The 13,862-nt window shown below is 46.5% G+C and overlaps 1 long non-coding RNA gene across 1 annotated transcript in view; it reads right to left on the bottom strand.

Moving 5' to 3' along the window:
• Nucleotides 1-13,575, bottom strand: part of LOC116967763 — a 41,422-nt gene extending 27,847 nt beyond the window's left edge. The window contains exon 1 of the long non-coding RNA XR_004410314.1: nt 13,220-13,575. This is a non-coding gene — a long non-coding RNA (uncharacterized LOC116967763). The remainder of the gene's footprint in view (nt 1-13,219) is intronic.
• Nucleotides 13,576-13,862: the final 287 nt, after the last annotated feature.

Raw genomic sequence — 13,862 nt, 5'->3', positions numbered from 1 at the left:
CGTTCTCCCCGTGACCTGCGTGGGTTTTCTCCGGATGCTCTGGTACCCTCCCATACTCCAAAGACATACAGATTTGTAGGCTAATTGGCTTGGTAAAATTGTAAAATTGTAAAATTGTCCCTAGTGTGTGTAGGATAATGTTAGTGTACGGGGTGATCGCTGGTTGGCACTGACTCGGTGGGCCGAAGGGCCTGTTTCCGCGCTGTATCTCTAAACTAAACTAAACTAATTATAGAACGAAGATAGGCACAACATGCTGGAGTAACTCGGAGGGACAGGCAGCATCTCTGAAGAGAAGGAATGGGTGATGTTTCGGGCCGAGACCCTTCTTCAGACTGAGAGTAAGGGGAGAGGGAGACACTGAAATATGGAAGGGCGAGGTGTGAAAAAGAGAGATCAGAGGGCACGGCGACTGAGGGAAATGTGGAATGGATCAATGTTAGCTGAGGGGAAGGTGACAACGAGCCATACATTCTCAAGTTCACGTTCACAAGTTATAGGAGTAGAATTAGGCCATTCGGCCCATCGAGACCACTCCGCCATTCAATCATGGCTGATCTCTGCCTTCTCCTCATAACCCTTGACACCCGTTCTAATCAAGAATTTGTCTATCTCTGCCTTAAAAATATCAACTGACTTGGCCTCCACAGCCTTCTGTGGCAATTAACTACCATCTGACTCAATAAGTTCCTCCTCACCTCCTTTCTAAAAGGGCGCCCTTTAATTCTGAGGGTTTGACCTCTGGTCCTAGACTTTCCCACCATTGGAAACATCCTCTCCACGTCCACCCTATCTTTGCCTTTCATTATTCTGTAAGTTTCAATGAGGTCCCCCCCCCCAACCTTCTAAACTCCAGCGAGTACAGGCCCAGTGCCGTCAAACGCTCATCATATGTTAACCCACTCATTGCTGGGATCATTCTCGTAAACCTCCTCTGGACCCTCTCCAGAGCCGGCACATCCTTCCTCAGACATGAGGCCTTCCATCACAGTGAGGAATGTGGAGGAGTCACTGTGGTGGATGTTTATGTTGAGATGTGTTTTGTGTGTTCCGTTACTTTTTAATTGTATGACTGACTTGGAAAAATGAAATTCCTCGTATATGTTGGAAAACATACTTGGCTAATCAAGTATTATTGTGATTGATTGTGATTGCGAAAACTGCTCACATTACTCCAAATGCGGCCTGACCAGAGCCTCAGCATTACAAAACGACAGCATTACAATTGTTATGACCAGTAAAAATCTAATCAGGAGGACAGTGAAACCTGTCAGAGCACCAGTCGACAGAGTCAGTGAGGGGATTCATTCTATACACTGCGTAGATGTAAGTGTTTTTTGAGTTTCCCATTTGTGTTTGTGCTGGCCTTACTACACTGTGTGCATGATTGATGTTCCCTAGATTAAAGGCGATTCCCCTGGCTTCAATTCCATCTGATAACTTTAGAAGGCCTTCTCACCTTACATCACAGGTTGAAGACTTCTTTTAAAACAGCTAATCACAATGACTAGCTCTTCTCAGCAATATTTACCGTAACTCACACCTGTGCTCTTTCAACGGTGGAAAAACCTTTTTCTATTAAAAAAGTACTTTTTATTGACATCTACAATGGATATTTTACAGAAGCCAGCAAACCTAAAACCTGCACGACAGCTCTGCCAAATGTAACTTTATGTAAGAAATGCACTTTCTAATGACATCTAGAATTCATATTTTCTGTGATATATTGTGTTACAAAATGTAGTTTAGTTAAGAAATACAGAGTGGAAACAGTCCCTTCGGCCCACTGTGTCCATGCCGGCCAGTGATCACCCGTGCACTAGTTCACTAGTGAGGGAGTTAGATGCGGCCCTTGTGGCTAAAGGGATCAGGCGGTATGGAGAGAAGGCAGGTACAGGATACTGAGTTGGATGATCAGCCATGATCATATTGAATGGCGGTGCAGGCTCGAAGGGCCGAATGGCCTACTCCTGCACCTATTTTCTATGTTTCTATGTTTCTGTCCCACACACGAGGGACGGTTTTACAGAAGCCAATTAACCAACTAACCTGCATGTCTTTGGGGTGTGAGAGGTAACCGGAGCACCTGGAGTAAACCCACCCGGTCTTAGGGAGAACGTACAAACTCCGTTCAGACAGCACCTACTCTGTTTTGAATTGAATTGAATTGAATTCCTTTATTGTCATTCAGACCTTACGGTCTGAACGAAATTTCGTGCCTGCAGTCATACATACAATAATACAATAATAAACACAAATTAACACCCACCACAGTGAGTCCTCCAAGCACCTCCTCACTGTGGTGGAGGCAAAAATCTTAGGGCTGCAGTCTCTTCCCTCCTCTTCTCCCTCTGCGCTGAGGCGATTCCCCACCGGGCGATGGCACAAACAGTCCGGCTCACCGAACCCCGCAAACGGGCCGGCTCAAACACCGCGGCCCGAGGTGGTCGAAGCTGCCGCCCTCCAGTCCAGTGGACACAGCCGCCGGCCCGCGGCTGAACCCCGGACTCAGGTCACCGCCGCCAGAACGCCGTCCCAGCCACCGGAGCACCGTTCCAGCCCCGAGCCGGATCGCCTTCACGTCAGCGCCGTTCCTCCCTCCAGCTGGGCCGCTCCGACGGGAGCGCCGTACCTCCCTTGGGATGGGCCGCTTCGATGTTGGCGCCACAGCCCCTCACGGGAGAGTCTCAGCCCCTCGCCAGGCCGCCCTCACGGGAGCGTCACAGCCCCTCACGGGAGCGCCGTTCCAGTCCCGAGCTGGGCCGCCCTCACGGGAGCGAGCCCAGGGTGAGTCCTGACTGGCTGCCTCCGGAGTCTCGAGGTCGCCAGCTCCGCCATTAGGCCTCAGCGCAGACGGAGGCAGAGAAGGGGGATACGACAAAAAAGTCGCATTCCCCCGAAGGGAGAGACAGCAAGCCCCGTTTCAACCCCCCCCTCCCCCACATAAACACAACCTAAAAACCAAAAACTTAACTAGACAAAACGGAAAAAAACAACACAAAAAAGTAAAGACAAACGGACTGCAGGCGAGCCGCAGCCGTTCACCAGCGCCGCCACTTCCGGACTTTTGAGAGGGAAAGATAGATCAGCCATGATTGAATGGCGGAGTAGACTTGATGGGCCGAATGGCCTAATTCTGCTCCTGGAACTTATGAACTTACAACCATCCTATAGCTTGAGGTTTAGGGTGCAGGAAGGAAGGGCAGATGCTGGGAAGATGGACACAAAGTGCTGGAGTTACTCAGCGGGTCAGGCAGCATCTCAAGAGGACACGGACATCTACGTAGAAAAGGAATGGGTGACATTATAAAAGAATAGTTGACGGTGATGAACATGAATCTGAAGAAGGGTTCCGACCCGAAATGTCACCTATCCCTTTTTCTCCAGAGGTGCTGCCTGTCCCGCTGAGTTACTCCAGTATTATGTGTCTATCGTAGGTTTAGGTTCAGGCTTATTATTGTCACCTGTGCCGAGGTACAGTGAAAAGCTGTGTTTGACATACTATCCAATGAAATCAGATAAGGACATACATAAATACAATCGGGTCAAACTCAAGTAAAAAAGATAAAGCAAAGAGGAAGAAACAGAGTGCAGAATATAGTTCTCAGCATTGTGGCGCACCAGTAACATAAACTCTGATTATTTTTCAACAATAATAAATTGATATTCAATACACCTTTGCAATTCTCCATCCCTATTTTCTTTCCATGGCACCCCTTCTCGAATAGGGGGATTTCCAAAATCCACAGTGCCGTTCCATTGGAGGTCCAATCTGTAGTCTATGGATTTAGCTTGGAGCTCTCAGTGGTGCCAGCATTAATCGCCAGCATTTGCTAAATGTGTTGGAAGGAACTGCAGATGCTTAAGGGGTTGGACAGGCTAGATGCAGGAAGATTGTTCTCGATGTTGGGGAAGTCCAGGACAAGGGGTCACAGCTTAAGGATAGAGGGGAAATCCTTTAGGACCGAGATGAGAAAAACATTTTTCACACAGAGAGTGGTGAATCTCTGGAACTCTCTGCCACAGAAGGTAGTTGAGGCCAGTTCATTGGCTATATTTAAGAGGGAGTTGGATGTGGCCCTTGTGGCTAAAGGGATCAGGGGGTATGGAGAGAAGGCAGGTACGGGATACTGAGTTGGATGATCAGCCATGATCATATTGAATGGTGGTGCAGGCTCGAAGGGCCGAATGGCCTACTCCAGCACCTATTTTCTATGTTTCTATGCTGTTTTAAACCGAAGATAGGCACAGAAATGCTGGAGTAACTCATCGGGACAGGCAGCATCTCCGGAGAGAAGGAACGGGTGACATTTCGGGTCGAGACCCTTCTTCAGCCTGAGTCAGGGGAGAGGGAGATATAGAGAGATAAGGGAGTGTACGGTGTGAAAACAAGACAAAGGCTCTGACCTCGTTTACATGTTATCGCTGTTTGCTTTGTTGTTACCTTCTCCCAGCTAACAATGATCTATTCTACATGTTCCTTGATCTCCACCCCCTTTGTCTCGTTCTCACACCTCACGCTTCCTTATCCCTGCCTCTCCCTCTCCCCTGACTCTCAGTCTGAAGAAGGGTCCCGACCCGAAACGTCACCCATTCCTTCTCTCCAGAGATGCTGCCTGTCCCGCTTAGTTACTCCAGCATTTTGTGTCATTACTCATTTTCCTCATTACTCAATACCCAGTCTAAAATAGCCTGCTCTCTCGTTGGTTCCTCTACATGTTGATTTAGATAACTATCACGCATACATTCCGAGAAATCCTCTTCCTCAGCACCCCTGCCAATTTGATTCACCCAATTTATATGTAGATTGAAGTCACCCATTATAACTGTTTTGCCTTTGTCGCACGCATTTCTAATTTCCTGTTTGATACCATCCCCAACTTCACTACTACTGTTAGGTGGCCTGTACACAACACCCACTAGCGTTTTCTGCCCCTTAGTGTTTCGCAGCTCTACCCATACCGATTCCACATCCTCCAAACTAATGTCCTTCCTTTCCATTGCGTTAATCTCCTCTCTGACCAGCAATGCTACCCCACCTCCTTTTCCTTTCTCTCTATCCTTCCTGAATATTGAATATCCCTGGATGTTCAGCTCCCAGCCTTGGTCACCCTGGAGCCATGTCTCCGTGATCCCAACTATATCATAATCATTAATGGCTATCTGCACGTTCAACTCATCCACCTTATTACGAATACTCCTTGCATTGAGACACAAGGCTCTTACCCCTTATACAATTATGTTGAAAAGTGGCCCTTTTTGATTTTTGCCCTGGTTTTGTCTGCCTGCCACTTTTACTTTTCACCTTGCTACCTCTTGTTTCTACCCTCAATTTACACCCCCCTGCCTCTCTGCTCTTGTACCTATCCCCCTGCCACATTAGTTTAAATCCTCCCCGACAGCACTAGCAAACACTCCCCCAAGGACATTGGTTCCATTCCAGCCCTGGTGCAGACCGTCCTGTTTGTACTGGTCCCTTAGTTGGTGCCTTAATTTGAAATAACCTTTCTTATTTTTAATTCCAAAAATAACACTAAATTATAGCAATGTTACAAAATTTTGAGATTTTAAAAATCAAGTCTGTAATTTATCCCATCAGATAAAGCATAAAAATAAGTTTAATTTGACACCTAATTCACTTTCATATCTCAAGTATTTAAAAAGTTATGGCCATTTTCATACTCGGAAATGAGCATCTTGTTCCCTATTGATTTTCTATGGACATAACAAAAAAGTTGTGATCGTGAACAGTCAAAAGCCCATAACTTTCTTAAAAATTAAGAGAACTGAATGAAATTTTCAGTTATCATAGATTGAAGCATTCTGAAACAAATATAAAATAATCTTACTTGGATGACCTGAAATTAAAGCATATAATTAGTTAGTTACCTAATTGTAGCTAATTTCAGACTTCAATTACTAGATCTAAACATCTATCTATTTCTTAATAAATGATTAACATTTTTAAATAGCCTAAATGTCCAAATAATATTCACAAATAATTCACAATAAAACATGATTTTTAAATCTCATTTACATTAATTTATAGGCCAAATGGAAGGAATTCAGTGTTCAATTGCTGTAAATAAATGCCCATTTAAATCAGCTTTCCAGTGGGTCCCTGTGGAACGCGCTGGTTTAGAACGTTCACATTGCGGTAGATTTGTGCCTCAAATGCCCAGAAAAATACTGCGCGATATAATGGGCCCAAATTGAGCTACTCGCAATATTAAATTTTGTATAAAAGGATCTTTAGAAGCCCTTTTGAATGTAAAAATATACAGCATACCTTCTGCTATTTTCTTTATGAGACCCTGCGGTTGATGACGGTCGCGGGTTTAAAGATTGATTTTTAAACTACTATAACTATTATTCAAGGCCTTTAAACCTAATAATAGCTTTTGCGACGGGGTCTTCCAGCGATTTTTCGTTAATAATTAACTAGGCTGAACATTTTCGATTGGAACAGCTTAGAGAAAATCGCGTTTTAAACCCGCCCCCTCTAAACGGCGCCAAAATCGCGCACAGCCTCAGCGGCAGATCTTCAACGACGCTTCAGGTAGGCTTTGCAACATACCTATAAATTATGCCAAAGAATTTGTAATCCCAAAACACGACAAAAGAACATAGAGCATAGAAAGGTACAGCACAGGAACGGGCCCTTCAGCCAGCGTTGCATTTTGCTAGTACGAGTAAAGGTGTTGACTATTTTCTAAATGGGGAGAGGATTCAGAAGTGGTGCAAAGGGACTTGGGGATTTCTAACTATTAGAATGTTATCTTGTAATGGAAGTGCAGGATTCCCAAAAGGTTACTTTTGAAAGTTGAATCGGTATTGTTTCGAGAGGGCCAGAATATAAAAGCATGGATTTATTGCTGGGGCTCTATAAGGCGCTGGTCAGACCGCATGTGGAGTATTATGAGCCATTTTGGGCCCACATCTGAGGAAGGATGTGCTGGCGTTGGAGAGGGTCCAGAGGAGATTTACGAGAATGATCCCAGGAATGATTGGGATAAAGTATAATGAGCATTTGACGCCTTTGGGCCTGTACTGGCTGGTTTTTAGAAGGATTATTATCTGAATCGTGTCAGATTAGGAAAAGAGGAGGTGCAACGAGACCTGGGTGACATCAATCATTGAAAGTAAGCATGCAGGTACAGCAGAGTGAAGAAAGCAAATGGCATGTTGGCCTTCATAGCGAGTGGATTTGAGTATAGGAGCAAGGAGGTTGTACAGGCCCTGGTGAGATCACACCTGGGAGTATTGTGTGCAGTTTTGGTCAGCCTAATTTGTGGTAGGACATTCTTGCTATTGAGGGAGTGCAATGTAGGTTCACCAGGGTAATTCCCGAGATGGTAGAACTGACATATTATGAAAGAATGGGCCGACTGGGCTTGTATTCACTGGGATTTAGAAGATGGGATCTTATAGAAACATATAATATTCTTAAGGGATTGGACAGGCTAGATACAGGAAAAATGTTCCCAATGTTGGGGGATTCCAGATCCAGGGGTCACAGTTTAAGAATAAAGGGTAGGCCATTTAGGACTGAGGAAAAACGTTTTCACCCAGAGAGTTGTGAATCATGGAATTCTCTGCCACAGAAGGCAGTGGAGGCCAATTCACTGGATGATTTCAAGAGCGAGTTAGATATAGCTCTTAAAGCTAACGGAATCAAGGGATGTGGGGAAAAAGCAGGAACGGGGTACTAATTTTGGATGATCAGCCATGATCATATTGAATAGCTGCGCTGGCTCGCAGGGCAGAATGGCCTACTCCAGGACCTATTTTCTATGTTTCTATGATGAGGGGGGACCTCATTGAAACGTACCGAATAGTGAAAAACCTGGATGTGGAGAGGATGTTTCCACTAGTGGGAGAGTCTAGGACTAGAGGGCCCAGCCTCAGAATAAAAGGACGTACCTTTAGAAAGGAGATGAGGAGGAATTTTTTCAGCCAAAGGTTGGTGAATCTGCGGAATTCATTCCAGAGATGGTTGTGGAGGGTATTTGTATTGTCATTGGGCATTTTTAAAGCGGAGATTGATAGGTTTTTGATTAGTACGGGTGTTGATGAGTTGCTGCCTTACAGCGCCATAGACCCAGGTTCGATCCTGACCATGGGTGGTTTGTACGTTCTCCCCGTGACCTGCGTGGGTTTTCTCCGGATGCTCTGGTACCCTCCCATACTCCAAAGACATACAGGTTTGTAGGCTAATTGGCTTGGTAAAATTGTAAAATTGTAAAATTGTCCCTAGTGTGTGTAGGATAGTGTTAGTGTACGGGGTGATCGCTGGTTGGCACTGACTCGGTGGGCCGAAGGGCCTGTTTCCGCGCTGTATCTCTAAACTAAACTAAACTAATTATAGAACGAAGATAGGCACAACATGCTGGAGTAACTCGGAGGGACAGGCAGCATCTCTGAAGAGAAGGAATGGGTGATGTTTCGGGCCGAGACCCTTCTTCAGACTGAGAGTAAGGGGAGAGGGAGACACTGAAATATGGAAGGGTGAGGTGTGAAAAAGAGAGATCAGAGGGCACGGCGACTGAGGGAAATGTGGAATGGATCAATGTTAGCTGAGGGGAAGGTGACAACGAGCCATACATTCTCAAGTTCACGTTCACAAGTTATAGGAGTAGAATTAGGCCATTCGGCCCATCGAGACCACTCCGCCATTCAATCATGGCTGATCTCTGCCTTCTCCTCATAACCCTTGACACCCGTTCTAATCAAGAATTTGTCTATCTCTGCCTTAAAAATATCAACTGACTTGGCCTCCACAGCCCTCTGTGGCAATGAGCTCCACAGATTACCTACCATCTGACTCAATAAGTTCCTCCTCACCTCCTTTCTAAAAGGGCACCCTTTAATTCTGAGGGTTTGACTTCTGGTCCTAGACTTTCCCACCAGTGGAAACATCCTCTCCACATCCACCCTATCTTTGCCTTTCATTATTCTGTAAGTTTCAATGAGGTCCCCCCCCCCAACCTTCTAAACTCCAGCGAGTACAGGCCCAGTGCCGTCAAACGCTCATCATATGTTAACCCACTCATTGCTGGGATCATTCTCGTAAACCTCCTCTGGACCCTCTCCAGAGCCGGCACATCCTTCCTCAGACATGAGGCCTTCCATCACAGTGAGGAATGTGGAGGAGTCACTGTGGTAGATGTTTATGTTGAGATGTGTTTTGTGTGTTCCGTTACTTTTTATTTGTATGACTGACTTGGAAAAATGAAATTCCTCGTATATGTTGGAAAACATACTTGGCTAATCAAGTATTATTGTGATTGATTGTGATTGCGAAAACTGCTCACATTACTCCAAATGCGACCTGACCAGAGCCTCAGCATTACAAAACGACAGCATTACAAATGTTATGATCAGTAAAAATCTAATCAGGAGGACAGTGAAACCTGTCGGAGCACCAGTCGACAGAGTCAGTGAGGGGATTCACTCTATACACTGCGTAGATGTAAGTGTTTTTTGACTTTCCCATTTGTGTTTGTGCTGGCCTTACTACACTGTGTGCATGATTGATGTTCCCTAGATTAAAGGCGATTCCCCTGGCTTCAATTCCATCTGATAACTTTAGAAGGCCTTCTCACCTTACATCACAGGTTGAAGACTTCTTTTAAAACAGCTAATCACAATGACTAGCTCTTCTCAGCAATATTTACCGTAACTCACACCTGTGCTCTTTCAACGGTGGAAAAACCTTTTTCTATTAAAAAAGTACTTTTTATTGACATCTACAATGGATATTTTACAGAAGCCAGCAAACCTAAAACCTGCACGACAGCTCTGCCAAATGTAACTTTATGTAAGAAATGCACTTTCTAATGACATCTAGAATTCATATTTTCTGTGATATATTGTGTTACAAAATGTAGTTTAGTTAAGAGATACAGAGTGGAAACAGTCCCTTCGGCCCACTGTGTCCATGCCGGCCAGTGATCACCCGTGCACTAGTTCACTAGTGAGGGAGTTAGATGCGGCCCTTGTGGCTAAAGGGATCAGGCGGTATGGAGAGAAGGCAGGTACAGGATACTGAGTTGGATGATCAGCCATGATCATATTGAATGGCGGTGCAGGCTCGAACGGCCGAATGGCCTACTCCTGCACCTATTTTCTATGTTTCTATGTTTCTGTCCCACACACGAGGGACGGTTTTACAGAAGCCAATTAACCAACTAACCTGCATGTCTTTGGGGTGTGAGAGGTAACCGGAGCACCTGGAGTAAACCCACCCGGTCTTAGGGAGAACGTACAAACTCCGTTCAGACAGCACCTACTCTGTTTTGAATTGAATTGAATTGAATTCCTTTATTGTCATTCAGACCTTACGGTCTGAACGAAATTTCGTGCCTGCAGTCATACATACAATAATACAATAATAAACAACAATAAACACAAATTAACACCCACCACAGTGAGTCCTCCAAGCACCTCCTCACTGTGGTGGAGGCAAAAATCTTAGGGCTGCAGTCTCTTCCCTCCTCTTCTCCCTCTGCGCTGAGGCGATTCCCCACCGGGCGATGGCACAAACAGTCCGGCTCACCGAACCCCGCAAACGGGCTGGCTCAAACACCGCGGCCCGAGGTGGTCGAAGCTGCCGCCCTCCAGTCCAGTGGACACAGCCGCCGGCCCGCGGCTGAACCCCGGACTCAGGTCACCGCCGCCAGAACGCCGTACCAGCCACCGGAGCACCGTTCCAGCCCCGAGCCGGATCGCCTTCACGTCAGCGCCGTTCCTCCCTCCAGCTGGGCCGCTCCGACGGGAGCGCCGTACCTCCCTTGGGATGGGCCGCTTCGATGGGAGCGCCACAGCCCCTCACGGGAGAGTCTCAGCCCCTCGCCAGGCCGCCCTCACGGGAGCGTCACAGCCCCTCACGGGAGCGCCGTTCCAGCCCCGAGCTGGGCCGCCCTCACGGGAGCGAGCCCAGGGTGAGTCCTGACTGGCTGCCTCCGGAGTCTCGAGGTCGCCAGCTCCGCCATTAGGCCTCAGCGCAGACGGAGGCAGAGAAGGAGGATACGACAAAAAAGTCGCATTCCCCCGAAGGGAGAGACAGCAAGCCCCGTTTCAACCCCCCCCCCCCCCCACATAAACACAACCTAAAAACCAAAAACTTAACTAGACAAAACGGAAAAAAACAACACAAAAAAGTAAAGACAAACGGACTGCAGGCGAGCCGCAGCCGTTCACCAGCGCCGCCACTTCCGGACTTTTGAGAGGGAAAGATAGATCAGCCATGATTGAATGGCGGAGTAGACTTGATGGGCCGAATGGCCTAATTCTGCTCCTGGAACTTATGAACTTACAACCATCCTATAGCTTGAGGTTTAGGGTGCAGGAAGGAAGGGCAGATGCTGGGAAGATGGACACAAAGTGCTGGAGTTACTCAGCGGGTCAGGCAGCATCTCAAGAGGACACGGACATCTACGTAGAAAAGGAATGGGTGACATTATAAAAGAATAGTTGACGGTGATGAACATGAATCTGAAGAAGGGTTCCGACCCGAAATGTCACCTATCCCTTTTTCTCCAGAGGTGCTGCCTGTCCCGCTGAGTTACTCCAGTATTATGTGTCTATCGTAGGTTTAGGTTCAGGCTTATTATTGTCACCTGTGCCGAGGTACAGTGAAAAGCTGTGTTTGACATACTATCCAATGAAATCAGATAAGGACATACATAAATACAATCGGGTCAAACTCAAGTAAAAAAGATAAAGCAAAGAGGAAGAAACAGAGTGCAGAATATAGTTCTCAGCATTGTGGCGCACCAGTAACATAAACTCTGATTATTTTTCAATAATAATAAATTGATATTCAATACACCTTTGCAATTCTCCATCCCTATTTTCTTTCCATGGCACCCCTTCTCGAATAGGGGGATTTCCAAAATTCACAGTGCCGTTCCATTGGAGGTCCAATCTGTAGTCTATGGATTTAGCTTGGAGCTCTCAGTGGTGCCAGCATTAATCGCCAGCATTTGCTAAATGTGTTGGAAGGAACTGCAGATGCTTAAGGGGTTGGACAGGCTAGATGCAGGGAGATTGTTCTCGATGTTGGGGAAGTCCAGGACAAGGGGTCACAGCTTAAGGATAGAGGGGAAATCCTTTAGGACCGAGATGAGAAAAACATTTTTCACACAGAGAGTGGTGAATCTCTGGAACTCTCTGCCACAGAAGGTAGTTGAGGCCAGTTCATTGGCTATATTTAAGAGGGAGTTGGATGTGGCCCTTGTGGCTAAAGGGATCAGGGGGTATGGAGAGAAGGCAGGTACGGGATACTGAGTTGGATGATCAGCCATGATCATATTGAATGGTGGTGCAGGCTCGAAGGGCCGAATGGCCTACTCCAGCACCTATTTTCTATGTTTCTATGTTTCTATGCTGTTTTAAACCGAAGATAGGCACAGAAATGCTGGAGTAACTCATCGGGACAAGCAGCATCTCCGGAGAGAAGGAATGGGTGACATTTCGGGTCTTGACCCTTCTTCAGCCTGAGTCAGGGGAGAGGGAGATATAGAGAGATAAGGGAGTGTACGGTGTGAAAACAAGACAAAGGCTCTGACCTCGTTTACATGTTATCGCTGTTTGCTTTGTTGTTACCTTCTCCCAGCTAACAATGACCTATTCTACATGTTCCTTGATCTCCACCCCCTTTGTCTCGTTCTCACACCTCATGCTTCCTTATCCCTGCCTCTCCCTCTCCCCTGACTCTCAGTCTGAAGAAGGGACCCAACCCGAAACGTCACCCATTCCTTCTCTCCAGAGATGCTGCCTGTCCCGCTTAGTTACTCCAGCATTTTGTGTCTATCTCCAGCATTACTAAGCCTGGGGCAACATTGTTGATTTGCAGGCTCAAGTCAAATGGGAATAATTTTATGAGGTGCATGTATTTTAAAATCCTGATCGCTCTATATATTTTTGAAATGCCCTGAATATCCCACTTGCATCATATCCTGTTGGCCCACAATTCTATTTAAATGCCCGTTCATTTTTGCACAAGATATTTGCAGGTCTGATGTATGAAATAAACTGACTGCCATCTCGTTACAGATTCTTTCAGACCAGCTATGTTTAAGGGCAAGACGGCACTGTTTCTGCTTATTGCCATCACCCTTCCCTGGTTTAAAGTCCGCCCCGAAAACGATTCACATTCTCAGCGTTGGCAGAAAGTCGAGTAAGAATGAAACATTTTTGTTGTTGTTGTTGTTACCTGTTATATCGCGGTTTTAGGGAGCGTTGCCCTCTATCAAGCCCTCCATCATCGCAACTGTGCAGTACACATTTGTAGCTCCATTGTGGCTCTGATCATCCCCGTCGCCCTGGCAACGGCGAGAATCAAAAAAAAAATGAATAAAGCTTGTTACCATTCAGAGACTCGTCCCATGCTGCCGCTGCAGCAGCAGCTCCATAACCTTCAAATAGCGACTGGGCTTTGATCGTAGGGGAGGTTTTTTAGTCAGTGAACCTGCTTCGAGGCTGCAGTCCCTTCACACCCACCCCAGCCTCAGCGGTGGGCGGATGGTGTCTGTTCACAGTGCAATCCACAGACAGTCTGGAGCGTGGCTAAACTCCAGGCCAGCTAGCACTGCGGGGTAATATGACTCCACGTAGCACTCAGGTGGATGAGAACGTATCACCTCACAGGTGCAGTACCTACTGAGACTGCGGCACCAGCCTCCGACTGAACAGGGCTATTTATAATGCACAGCCCAAATTCTCAAACACAAAATGTATTCAAGAGAGATTTAGCTCTCAGGGATAACGAAATCAAGGGATATGGGGAGAAAGCAGGAACGGGGTACTGATTCTGGATGATCAGCCATGATCATATTGAATGGGGGGGTGCTGGCTCG

This window comes from Amblyraja radiata, chromosome 2 (genome assembly GCF_010909765.2).
Source record: "Amblyraja radiata isolate CabotCenter1 chromosome 2, sAmbRad1.1.pri, whole genome shotgun sequence".
NCBI lineage: Eukaryota > Metazoa > Chordata > Chondrichthyes > Rajiformes > Rajidae > Amblyraja > Amblyraja radiata.
The sequence above is the reverse complement of the archived record's forward strand: the minus strand, read 5'-3'. Positions and strand labels throughout refer to the sequence as shown.